The sequence below is a fragment of the Apium graveolens genome, chromosome 4 (assembly GCF_009905375.1).
Source record: "Apium graveolens cultivar Ventura chromosome 4, ASM990537v1, whole genome shotgun sequence".
In the NCBI taxonomy this organism is placed as follows: domain Eukaryota; kingdom Viridiplantae; phylum Streptophyta; class Magnoliopsida; order Apiales; family Apiaceae; genus Apium; species Apium graveolens.
The window spans coordinates 246,015,985-246,026,639 of NC_133650.1; positions in this window are offsets into that span (position 1 = coordinate 246,015,985).

Genomic DNA, 10,655 nt, shown 5'->3' on the forward strand with positions numbered 1-10,655 from the left:
TGTTACAATGGAACTGTTATCTCTCAGTGATGAACAAATATCACGAGAGCTGCTAGGTTACAATATATGATCTTCTCGATGATCGTAACTCTTATGGAGTAAACCTATGTCTGTTTTTATATAAACACATAGTTACAAGATAACTTCTAGTTGATATGGAATATAATTCTGTCTCCTAAAATATATCAACCAGATATCTTATATAATTCTTCTAGTCCTTGAACTCTTTCTATGCATATCTTATTCTGTATTAGTTTCGATCTTCTTTCCTGTAAATCAGCTTCCTTCCTTAACTGTTAGTCCTCTAGTACTTAAGTTCTGATATCCATCTTCTGATATTATCTTCTGATAATCTAAGTCCTGATATCCTTAAGTCCTGACTTCCAGTAAGTCCTGATTCCAGTAAGAACTGATATTCCCTGTTAGTTAAGATCTGAAAACTAAACATGAAATATATTAGACATGACATCTCAAATATATCCAACAATCTCCCCCAACTTGTAATTATGCAAGAATATAAAAGTTAATAGATTTAATGATGTCAAAAACATTTAAGTTCTAATGCAATAAGAGTTTAATAAGACTATTAATAACAACTTACAAAACATCCAGCTTTACCAACATCACTGAATCAATCTGAATCCATAATGATTCTTAACAAAATCATTTATCAGATTATCTTCAGCTTTCTTCTGAACTTCAGTTAACTGTGCTTTGACCTGCATCAGTTCTTCTTCATTATTATCACCAATTTGATAAATGGGTGTTCTGAGAGCTTGAATGGATGTTCTTTCAACTCCATCGCCAAGTCTGATAACCTTAGGATGTGAAGAGTTTTATTATAACATAAGCATCTTCCTTACAGAATAACTTCCACCTTAGCAGAATTCTTAAGCATAGGAATTTCTCTTCCATCACCTTCAGTAATCATTGGACTGTAATGAGAAGTCTTTGTACCAGAGATTCTGAATAGATCTCTTATAGCCTTCAAAATTTATTCTGACCATCTTCTTGTAACATCAAATTTTACTTTCAGAAGATAATGAATATATTGAAGTTCTCTGATAGACTTCTTTAATACATCAGTATCAGCTAATCTATAAGTCCTTCCATCATTGAGAAATAAGATATTCAGATTCTCCTCATCATGAGCATCTATCACAACTTGAGCAGACAACACCTTGTCAGGGTGCCTTTGTTTGATTTGTTCATATGGTTTGTCTGTCAATATGAAAGGATCTCCTAGAGTAACCTCTACTCCTGTTTGAATCTTCTTTTTGTCAGAACCTAATCCAGCTCTATCTCTAGGTTGCTTGGCTTTCAACCCAAATGTAGCAAGTTGGTTAATCATGAGATTGGATTTTAGTTCAACTGGAGTAGCTTTCTTCCATAACAGCTTCTTCTTATCAGAAATTATCAATTTATTCAAATCAACTTGAGCATTATCAGTAGTTGATGTCTTGATAGCTTGATCAGAATTTGCTGTTTCTTCTGTACCTTCCCGTCCTTTATTCTGAATAACAACTTGAGCAGTGTCAGAGGTTGTTTTAGAATCTTCACTTATCTTTCTTCTTTTTCGAATTTGAACAGTTTCATCTTCAACAAGATTATCATCAGATACTTGAACCATTTTACACACTGGTTTCATCAGATCTTGAGAAGTTTTAAAGTCCAGTGACTTAATTGGTTCATCAATTTTTCCTTTCCCTCTGTCTTTGGGATTACTCTCAGTCTGTGATCTACTCTTGAACTTTGAAGTTTCAGAATTTGACTTTTCCTTGATCATAATACATTTTTCCTTAGGCCTTGGAGGTTTCTTTGCATCAGAAGCTTCAGACTAAGGATTTGTCTTCTCAACAACAAATCTAGCTTCTTCCTCCTTGAGAGTTTCTAAATTCATTCCTGGATTGTGTTTCAGAAATAATCTTCTTGCTATCTCCTCATCAAGTGTCTAGATTTTAGGATCTTTGTAATAAACAGTAGTCTGCTTCCCTTTTAACTTCAAAATTTGCAAGAACTTCTGAGAGTCTTCAGATCCTGACTGAATCAAAATATCAGAACTTGACATCAGATGTTGCTTATCACCACTTGACTTCAATCTTTGAGCATTCACAACATCAGAACTTGACTTGTTCTGAATAAAAGATTTTCCTTGAACTTTTCTTTGACCTCTGCTCTTTTCAGAGTTTCCCTAGTCATCACCTTTATCATCCTTTTTCTTCAGTTCTTGAGTAGGTGAGCATTTGGACTTAACTACCTTCTCCCCCTTTTTGGCATCATCAGGAAGTAAGATAGAAAGAAGAAGTTCAAGTGAATATTGGATTTCATCCAATTGAGCTTTCTGAGAAGCTTGATTAACCAGAACCTCAGTAATTTGGGCCTGTTGCTTCTCTTAAATTTTCTCAATGGCTGTAACTTTTTCAGAAATAGGTCTGATATACCTGTTCTTGTCAAGCTTGATATGTAAATCTAGCTTATCAGCTTTTTCTCTGAGTGTATCAACCTTTTCATGAGTAGTAGTATGTAGACCTTGAAGATGTTTTGTAGATAGAGCGGTGATTTTGAGTTGTGTCTTGAAATCAACATTTGTGAGCAACTCATCAGCTTTTGCAATATGCTCTATCAGAACTTTAGAACATGGAATAAAATCTGATTCATTCCACTTCTTGGTCCATTCAACACCTCTGTGAGTATCCTCCCAAGTAATAGGTGCTTCCTTTTCAACAAATTTCTTCAGCAATTCTTTCTTACCCAGAATAGGTACTGGAGTCTCAACAGAAATAATGTCATCAGAACTTGAGGAAGACTCATGCTGTTCTGATAACTCAACAGTGTGTGAAGCAACTGGAGATTCAGGAATTACATCATCTAAATTCTGATCAGCAGAATTTATCTCCAGAGATGGTGTTGTTGATGTAAATGGAGCTTCCAGATAAATAACATCAGGTATATTCAAATTATGAATATCTATTTCAGAAATATCAGTTTGTTCTTTAGCATAATCTGTAGCTTTAATAGGAGAGACAGGAGGGGTAATAACTGTTTCATTAGCAGTGTCTTTGGCTTGAGCTGGAAGGGCTTCAATGATAATTGGTTCTTGTGAGATCAGAGATTCCTGATCCCCTTCCTCAGCTTCTTCAGTATCTTCTGATATAGCCTTAGCCAAATACCTCTTTTCCTTCATTTTCTTCAATCTCCTTTCCAATGAAGGAGTTGCTTCAGCAGCATCAGAATTTACAAATCTTCTTTTCAAAGTATCAGAACTTTGAGCTGATGTTTCTTTCTAAGAAGTAACATTCTCAGCTTCAACTGTCACAGGTTCAGATGCATGAACTCGTGCTTCAATTGTTTCCTCTTCACTTTCAGACTCATCTCTGAGAATCATCTTCCTTCTCTTTTGTGAAGGTTGAGGAACAGACTTTGTTCTCATAGAAGGTTTGGAAGATGAGGGTCTGGTTGTTTGTGCTGATGGTTGAGAAGTCTGAGGTGTTTGTTTAGAGGTGGTAGGTGCTGATGATTGAGGTTCTGATGGTTGGACATCAGGATATAGTGCAGTATATTTAATTGGATCATAGATTATTAAGGCTTGTTTGACAGATAAAGGAACTCGGAGGGGTCTTAACACAGCCTTCTTATTATCAGTAGATAATAAGTCATTAAAAGCTCTTTTAGCTAGTCTGAATGATGGAATTAATTCAGTAGCTGATTGAGGCTTATCATCACAACAAAAACTGTATATAAGCTGACAGAATCTAGCAAAATAAACATTATTTCTGTCTTCTGTCATCCTATCCCCAATGAAACCTAAAACATCACTTGCATAATCAAAATCAGTTTGATTAATGAGAGCATACCCGATTTGTTGACTGAATACGGGGATTGCATCGAAGTTAGAACATTTGTTTGTAAAAGCCTTGGTAATATAGTCAAAGAAGAAACTGCATTCCCTCCTTATGTGAGGTCTCTTCAATTGACCCAGCTTTGCCAATGTCTTTTCATACCCCAGACTGGCTATCATATTTTGAAAAACTGGCTCCTCAACAGTGGAATAGACACAGTTCTCAGGCAGCTGCAGTGCTTGACGTACTGTGGTCAATGTCACGACATGCTCATCCTCCCCTGGTGAAAAGATAATACTTGGGGACCCTTGAGCACCACCATCATCATATACTCCACTTCTCCAGAACTCCAGCACTTGAGTTCCAGAGACTACATCAGGTTGGGTTAGAGCGTACCCAATATCAGAATTAGCAAGAAAATCCGGAATGAAGTGAAGTTCCGATGGAGCTTCAGCCTTGCTAAGAATGCCAGAGTAGTTGTTAGGAACAAACTTAGCTCTATTGAAAATCACGTCTTTTGGTGCCATCTCTGTAAGAAATTAAGTGAGACAGAGAGTGTTTGCAAAGTGTTTGATAGAAGTCCTGAAATAAGACCGCTTCAGAGAATATTAGAGAAAGAGAGAATAAGAGAGATGAAAAATAGAAAAGTAAATAAAAGATTAGAAAATCTTTTCACTTCTATATATATACTTTCTCCACTCAACAGTTATATTTTTGAAGCATGGGATACACTTTACACCTGGAAACACATGAACAGTCAGTAAAAAGTTAAAATAGGAGTTAATGAGCACATAAAAGTAGGCAATTATTATCGTGCACATGCAGTTATTCCAAACCAACACGTTAACCACTAACTCATAATGATTATGACTATTTTTATCTCACCCAAATTATTCTGATTTAATTATGACTGTTCCAGATATTATCACAAATAAGTCAAGTAAAGAAAAATGTCACGTAAGCATCAAGGATTCCATCAGGATTTAATATCAGAACTTAACTTATATCAGATTTTAACGGTCATCAGAACATGGCTTCTGTACTCAAAAAGTGAATATCTTTTTCTATGATTCTTCATACAAATACTGACTTGTTTTCTTCAGAGTTTAATCATCAGAACTTGTCCTCAGAAATTATACAAATGACACTTAACTGTTTGTCAAAAACAACTTAATCACCACAGTAATTTTCATCATTCATATGGAGTGAAAGTGTGTGCATTCAGCAAAATATCAGATAAAGATTAAAGTATGATCAACTTCAGTACATCTTAGAAATAAGGCATAACTCTGAAAAATGCTTAAAATTTGTCATCAGTCATGATGTCTACTATAGAACAAATTTATGCATGAGTCCACCTTAATTGTTTTTGCTCATTTTATGCATCTTTTGAAATTCCTTTTTACAGTGGCTTCTCAGTGTAAGTGAGTCACGAGTGCTTATCAGAATTTATGCTGTTATCAGAGTATTTCTCCAGTAATCATAGAGTGTGAAAAGTCACCAAGAAAAATATTTGCTTTTATAATGCATATTACTTAATACCAGCAATGCACTTGGGTCTTCCCTTCCACATTTTTACTCTAGATCTCAAAGGAGTACCTGATTTTTATTCTTTTCTTTTCTTTTCTTTTCTTTTGATAAGTGAGGCTTATCAGCACTTAGTTCATTCTTAAGATTTACTGACATCAGATTTTGATAGATAAGAAACAAGAATCTAATTTGTGACTTAGTAATAAGATACACAAAGTAAACTTGACTAAGCTCAATATCAGAATATGCTTGTGTTAACAAGTTTCCACATAAACAACTAATTCAAACATGGGATTTTTAGTATGTTAAAGACTACTAGGTCAGCATCTAGCACAGTTATCCTCATTGGATTGAATAGTCAAAGAACAATCAAAACACTTATCAGAGTATCTAAATCCACATCAGATAACAATCAGCATTAAATGAATTTCAATTAGAACACATATTATATTAAAATAAAACAATCTGTAAACACTGATCATAAAGTCTGATGCATGAGAACAAAAACTAAGCAGATTTGGAGAAAGAACCTGAAACCATTCCAAGTTCATTTACCAGTCTTGTAAAGGTAGCTTCATATAGTGGTTTTGTGAAGATATCTGCTAGTTGTTGATCTGTTGGAACAAAATACAATTCCATTGTACCTTCCATCACATGTTCCATTATGAAATGGTACCTAATGCTGATGTGCTTTGTCATTGAGTGTTGAACTGGATTACCTGTCATAGCAATAGCACTTTGATTATCACAGTAAATAGGGATTTTAGAAAATTCTAACCCATAATCCAGTAACTGATTCTTCATCCAAAGAATCTGTGCACAACAGCTTCCTGCAGCAATATATTCTGCTTCTGCAGTTGATGTGGAAATTGACTTTTGTTTTTTGCTAAATCAAGAAACCAATCTACCTCCAAGAAATTGGCAGCTTCCACTAGTGCTTTTCCTATCAATTTTACATCCTGCAAAATCTGCATTTGAGTAACCAATTAGCTTAAAATCTAATTCCCTAGGATACCACAATCCTAGATCAGCTGTACCCTTAAGGTACTTGAAAATTCTTTTCACAGCTAATAAGTGAGGTTCTCTTGGATCAGCCTGAAATCTTGCACAAAGACAGGTAGCATACATGATATCAGGTCTACTTGCAGTTAGATAGAGTAAAGAACCAATCATACCTCTGTAGTTAGTAATATCTACTGGTTTACCAGTATCCTTATCTAACTTGGTTGTAGTGGCCATGGGAGTGGATGCAGTTGAACAATCTTGCATTCCAAATTTCTTCAGTAAATTTCTGGTGTACTTGGATTGATAGATAAAAGTGCCTTCTTCAGTTTGCTTGACTTGAAGGCCCAGAAATAGCTGAGTTCTCCTATCATACTCATTTGATATCTTGACTGCATTAGCTTTGCAAACTTCTCACACAGTTTGGAATGTGTAGAACCAAATATGATATCATCAACATATATATGTACCAAAAGTAAGTCCTTTCCATGGTTGAGGTAGAATAAAGTCTTGTCAATTGTGCCTCTGTGAAATCCACTTTCCAGAAGGAATTGAGCTAAATTCTCATACCATGCTCTTGGAGCTTGCTTAAGGCCATAAAGTGCTTTGTCAAGCCTGTAGACATGATTGGGAAATTTAGGATCTACAAAGCCTGGAGGTTGTTGAACATATACCTCTTCTTCCAATTCTCCATTGAGAAAAGCACTTTTCACATCCATTTGAAAGACTTTAAACTTCTTGTGAGTAGCATAAGCCAAAAAGATCCTTATGGCTTCTAATCTAGCAACTGGTGCAAATGTTTCATCATAATCAATACCCTCCTGCTGAGAGTAACCTTTAAAAACCAGTCTTGCTTTATTCCTTATAATTATTCCATCACTGTCGGTTTTATTTCAGAACACCCATTTTGTACTAACAACTGATCTAGTCTTTGGTCTTGGCACTAGGGTCCAGACTTTATTTCTTTCAAATTCATTTAACTCTTCCTGCATCGCTTGCACCCAATCAGCATCTTGAAGATCTTCTTCCACTTTCTTTGGTTCAGTCTGAGATAGAAAAGAATGATAGAGACATTCATTTGAAGTTGCAGTTCTAGTTCTGACACCTGCTTCAAGATCTCCAATGATTAAATCAGGTGTATGTGCTTTAGTCCACTTCCTTGCAGATAGAAGTTGATCTCTAGAGATGGATCCTCCCCCATGATCCATGCTGTCTCCATCTGCATTTTCTGATGCTCCCCCTGTAGTTATGCTCTCTGAGACTTCAGAATATGAATTTGATTTTTCAGGAGTTGAAGAATCTTCCAGAATTTTCAAAGTTTAGCTCATCAAAACTAGATGAATCAAAACTTGAAGAGCCAGTGACAGGTTCTGATGCTTCTTGAGAGTCTTGAGATGTGGTAGGTTTTTTAGCTTGCTCCCCCTGGACATGTGCATTTTCTTTCGGAGTTGTTACACAGTTTCAATGACATCAGAACTTAATCCATTAGAACTTACAGGATCAGTATTTATGTCATCAGAATTTCTAGAATTAGAATTTAAATCTTCATTCTCAAATCTCAGCTGATCATGATCATCGAAATCTTCAAGTCCGGTAATTTTCTTATCATCAAAAGAGACATTGATAGATTCCATGACAACTCTTGTTCTTAAATTGTAGACTCTGAAGGCTTTTATGGAAAGTGGATATCCAACAAAAATTCCTTCATCAGCTTTTAGATCAAACTTTGATAGCTGCTCAGGATGAGTCTTAAGAACAAAACACTTGCAACCAAATACATGAACATATTTCAGATTTGGCTTCTTCTTCTTCACCATCTCATATGGTGTTTTTCCATGCTTGTTTATAAGTGTAGCATTTTGTGTAAAACAAGCAGTCTGCACAGCTTCAGCCCAAAAATAGGTTGGTAGCTTTGCTTCATCAAGCATTGTTCGTGCAGCTTCAATGAGAGTCCTGTTCTTTCTTTATACAACTCTATTTTGCTGTGGAGTTCCAGGTGCAGAATATTCCTGTTTGATTCCATGTTCTTTGCAGAACTCTTCCATGACTGAATTCTTGAACTCAGTGCCATTATCACTCCTTATGATTTTAACAGAATCTTTGATCAATTTATCCAGCTGTCTGACATGATCAGTTAGGGTAGATGCAGTTTCAGTCTTCTTGTGCAAGAAGTACACCCATGTGTACCTTGTGAACTCATCCACTATAACCATAGCATATTTCTTCTTTGCAATAGACATAACATTGACCGGTCTAAATAGATCAACATGTAGTAGGTGATAAGGCTCAAGAATTGATGACTCAGTTTTGCTCTTGAAAGAAGATTTTCTTTGTTTTGCCTTCTGACATGAATCACAAAGGCCATCAGGAGCAAATACTGTTTTTGGCAGTCCTCTCACAAGATCTTTCTTTACAAGCTCATTTATATTGTTAAAATTTAAATGAGAGAGTTTCTTGTGCTAATTCCAGTTTTCTTCAATTGATGCTCTACTCAACAGACAGATTGCAGAACCATTAGTACTTGTTGAAAGTCTGGCTTCATAAATGTTACCATGCCTGAATCCTTTCAAAACCACTTTGCCTGTTGAATTAGTTAATACTTTACAGTGTTCTTCAAAGAAATCCATATGATAACCTCTATCACAGATTTGACTTATACTCAACAGGTTGTGTTTAAGACCTGAGACAAGAGCTACTGATTCAATGATGACGTTCCCAAGATTGATCTTGCCATATCCCAGAGTTTTCCCAATGTTGCCATCTCCATAAGAAACTCCTGGGCCAGCTTTCTCCATAAAGTCTAATAGCAGGGCTTTATTTCCAATCATATGTCATGAACATCCACTGTTCTAGAACTAGGATGTTCTTCCTGTTGCCCTGCAGTCACAAAGACCACTAAAGGTTAGTTTTAAGGACCCAGACTTGCTTGGATCCTTTGGCCTTTTTAAGTTTGTTAACATTTGCAGCGGATTTAACATCAGAGTTTATGCTAACATTTTTCTTATCAGTATTAATAGTATCAGACTTTGCATCATACTTTATACTAGAAGGAATTAAAGTAACTTTCTTCAAAGAAGGTTTTATCTGATTATAATCATAGTACAAACTATGATATTCCTTACAAGTATAAATGGAATGCCACACACTACCACAATGAAAACAAGGATTTTGTGGCTTAAACCTAACAGACTAACTCTTAACTCCTGACTTAGAAGGTAAGGAGTTTATATTCTTATTCTTCCTGCAAAAAGAAGCCAGATGGTTAGAATTTCCACAGTTATAACATTTCTTTTTTAGGAGAATTAGGAACAGGCATACAATTGTTACTTTTATTCACTCCTTCCTTTCCATTCCTATTTTTCCTAGCTGCCTTTACCTTGTTTACACTGGTAATCTCTTTCAACTTATGTTTAAGTTGTTTCTTTGTCATTAAGCTTATGTGAACTTCAGTTGGTTTATCCTGTTCTAATTTGTCAGAAGTTGACTCTGCTATCACTTCTGTCTCAATATCTTTCATCTTTTCAGAATCAGACTTTACAGTTTTAGCTACAAATTTAACAGGATTTACCTTTGGCTTAGTAGTCTTGTTTAACAATAATTGGCTTAACTTGTTCAGTTCCTATTTCACTTTTCTCATCTCCATAACCTAAGCCCTCTTTCCAGTTTCCACTACTTAGTATATCCTGAGTTGCTCTTCAAGAGTTAGTCCAAGTCCTAATAATCTCTCTCGCCTTTTCTAACTTAGTTTTTAGAGATTTATTCATTTTTAGCACTTCATCTCTAACATAGAAAGCATCATCTCTATCCTTCTGAGTTTGATGGAACATAACTAACTCTTTTTCTAAATAATCATTCCTCTTTTTAAAGTTTGATCTCTATAGCTAATAAACATGGTTTTAAGATATAATCTCAACTCAGTAATATCATCAGTATGAAAGGCATAAGTTGTTTGAGGTACCTTTAACTCAGCAACATCTGAACTGCTATCAACATTTGCCATCAAGGCATAGTTCTCCTCATCTTTAGAATCTGAGGTGTCTGTCCAGTTTTTCTTCTTTGTGACAAGAACCTTGCCTTTGTCACTCTTTCCTATCTTGCATTCAGGAGATATGTGGCCTTTCTCACCACAGTTGTAGCATTTGACATTTGAGTAATCTCCTCTGTCAGACTTTCCCCCTTTGCCTTCAGATTTTCTGAAGCCCTTCTTATCAGAACTTCTACCTTTCCTGGAAAACTTCTTTCCTCTTCTGAATTTCCTATAGGCTATCTTTGTGATACCCTTCA